The sequence below is a fragment of the Mirounga angustirostris genome, unplaced genomic scaffold, assembly GCF_029215605.1.
Source record: "Mirounga angustirostris isolate CCGP_5_RB_7025 unplaced genomic scaffold, mMirAng1.0.hap1 SCAF_5, whole genome shotgun sequence".
NCBI lineage: Eukaryota > Metazoa > Chordata > Mammalia > Carnivora > Phocidae > Mirounga > Mirounga angustirostris.
In genome coordinates, this window is record NW_026991713.1 from 58,215,462 (window position 1) to 58,218,640 (window position 3,179).

Consider the following 3,179-nt stretch of genomic DNA (forward strand, 5'->3'; position numbering starts at 1 on the left):
CAGGTCATGATCCCAGGGTCCTGGGACTGAGTCCTGCATCATGCTCCCTGCTCAGCGGGAAGCCTGCTTCTCCCTCTCCCACTCCCCCCTGCTTGTGTTCCCTCTCTCGCTGTGTCTCTCTCTGTCAAATAAATAAATAAAATCTTAAAAAAAAAATTAAGATTTTCCTGAAATTAAAAATTTCAAACTACATATTAAAAGAATATAGAGAGGGTAGGAATGGTGGCTCAAATTCCAATTGTGGCCACTACTTCCACTCCAGAATAGCCCAGAACAGCAAGAAGAGGCCAGCCAGTCCTTCCCACAAGGGCAGGAGTGCTGGGGTTACAGTGCCAGGGAGAAGAAAAAAGTGTCTGTCACCAACTTGAGGCAGGGTATCAGCATGGAAGCCAGGAGTGAGAATAAAATCGTGCCCTCTGGGCGCCTGGGTGGCTCAGATGGTTAAGCGTCTGCCTTCGGCTCAGGTCATGATCTCAGGGTCCTGGGATCGAGTCCCGCATCGGGCTCCCTGCTCCTTGGGAGCCTGCTTCTCACTCTGCCTCTCTCTCTCATGAATAAATAAATAAAATCTGTAAAAAAAAAAAAAAAAATCGTGCCCTCTGATTTCAGCACAAGACCTATGGAAAAAGCTGCCAAGCCATTGCCATTTAAGGGCCCAAACTTTGTGCACTCTGGCCATGGTGGCGCGGTAGCTGGCAAGAAGAACAGAACCTGGAAGAACCTGAAACAAATTCTCGCTTCTCAAAGGGCACTGCCGTGGCAACTTCAGTACTGATCGTCCTCCATCCTTTAAACCAGCTAAGAAGTCTTGTGATGTTTCAGGCCTTCTTGCCAACTACACAGACCCCCAAAGCAAGCTGTAGGTCAGCACCATTGAAAAGTTTTCCTGTATTCAGAGGCTGCCATTCAATGTCATCACTGGCTATGTGGCCCTGAGGAAGGCCGCAAGCATCATTCTCTGAGCCTTGAGAAAAGGAGAACAAGTGGAAAACTGTTTCAAAGGTAAACTTTGGACTCATGATTTTCTTTTATGGAAACAAACTTATTCGGTCTATCTGGAAATGTCAGTGCTGTGCCTTGGAAAAAAGGTTTGGCTTTAATTTAAGGGTTTTCCCTCCAAGTGTGATATTTCCTGTTGAATTAAATTATACTTCAGTTGGGGGCACCTGCGTGGCTCAGTTGGTTAAGTGTCAGACTCTTGATTTCAATTCAGGTCATGATCTCAGGGTTCTGAGATCCAGCTCTCTGTGGGGCTCCACACTGGGTGTGGAGCCTGCTTAAGATTCTCTCTCCCTTCGGTGCCTGGGTGGCTCAGTTGGTTAAGTGACTGCCTTCGGCTCAGGTCATGATCCTGGAGTCCTGGAATGGAGTCCCTTATCAGGCTCCCTGCTTCTCCCTCTGACCCTCCCCCCTCTCATGCTCTCTCTCTCTCTTTTTCATTCTCTCTCTCTCTCAAATAAATAAAATCTTAAAAAAACAAAAAAGATTCTCTCTCCCTTTCCCTCTGCTCCTCCCACCCCCACTCACACTCCCACGATTGCGCGCTCTCTCTCTAAAAAAGAAAATTATATGAACGAGAGACCCACTGTCCCTACCTACTATCCAGCGAAACCACAGCCAAGCGAACGGGCTTGGCAGAATCAGCGGGGAAAGAAGACCCTGTTGAGGGCGCCTGGGTGGCTCAGTTGGTTAAGCGACTGCCTTCGGCTCAGGTCATGATCCTGGAGTCCTGGGATGGAGCCCCGCATCTGGCTCCCTGCTTGGCGGGAAGCCTGCTTCTCCCTCTCCCACTCCCCCTGCTTGTGTTCCCTCTCTCGCTGTGTCTCTCTCTGTCAAATAAATAAATAAAATCTTAAAAAAAAAAAAAAGACCCTGTTGAGCTTGACTCTAGTCTGGCACGGTGAAGAGACATGAGAGGTGTAGAATAAGTGGGAGGCCCCCGGCGCCCCTCCGTCCCCGCGAGGGGGTGGGCCACTGGTCAAATACCACTACTTTTATGTTTTTTCACTGACCCGGTTAGGCGGGTGGGGGTGGGTGGGCGGCGAGCCCCGAGGGCTCTCGCTTCTGGCGCCAAGCCCCCCGCCCCGCCTGCCGGCGTGACCCGCTCCGGGACAGTGCCAGGTGGGGAGTTTGACTGGGGCGGTACACCTGTCAAACAGTAAGGCAGGTGTCCTAAGGCGAGCTCAGGGAGGACAGAAACCTCCCGTGGAGCAGAAGGGCAACAGCTCGCTTGATCTCGATTTTCAGTACGAATGCAGACCGTGAAAGCGGGGCCTCACGATCCTTCTGACCTTTCGGGTTTTAAGCAGGAGGTGTCAGGGAAGTTACCACAGGGATAACTGGCTTGTGGCGGCCAAGCGTTCCTAGCGAGGTCGCTTTGTGATCCCTCGATGACAGCTCTTCCCATCATTGGGAAGCAGAACTCACCAAGCTTGGATTGTTCACCCACTAATAGGGAACGTGAGCTGGCTTTAGACGGTCCTGAGACAGGTTAGTTTTACCCTACTGATGATGTGTTGTTGCCATGGGAATCCTGCTCAGTACAGAGGAACCGCAGGTTCAGGCATTTGGTGTATGTGCTTGGCTGAGGAGCCAATGGGGCGAAGCTACCATCTGTGGGATTATGACCCAACGCCTCTAAGTTAGAATCCCGCCCAGGCCGAGCGATGCGGCAGCGCCCTGGAGCCTCCGTTGGCCTCGGATAGCTGGTCCCCTGCCGTCCCTGCCGGCGGGCTCTTGCCGGCTCCCCGGGTGGCATGGGATGCCCCGCCGCCGGTGGGGACCGGGGTCCGGTATGGAGAGCCCCTCGCCCCGGAAAACGGGGCGCGGCCGGAAAGGGGGCCGCCCCTCGCCCTACACGCAACGCACGTTCGTGGGGAACCTGGTGCTAAACCATTCATACCCGACCTGCTTCTGGGTCGGGGTTTCGTAGGTAGCAGAGCAGCGCCCTCGCTGCGATCTATTGAAAGTCAGCCCTCGACACAAGGGTTTGAAAAAAAAAAAAGAAAGAAAATTATACTTCAGTTGTTGCCGCAAGTAAAATTGTTTGACAAGAAAAAAGAGAATATGGAAGGTGCCTAAAATATTGACCTACATTGACCAAGACCAAGACATATTCTAATAAATTTATTGGACTTTTTTTTCTTTTTCTGGGAGAGCAGGCACAGTGGGGGGTGGGC

At 51.9% G+C, this 3,179-nt stretch overlaps 1 pseudogene; it reads left to right on the forward strand.

The window, feature by feature from the left end:
* The first annotated feature begins 219 nt into the window (after nt 1-219).
* On the forward strand, nt 220-1,226 carry LOC123840793 (INO80 complex subunit C-like; annotated as a pseudogene).
* The last annotated feature ends 1,953 nt before the right edge of the window (nt 1,227-3,179 follow it).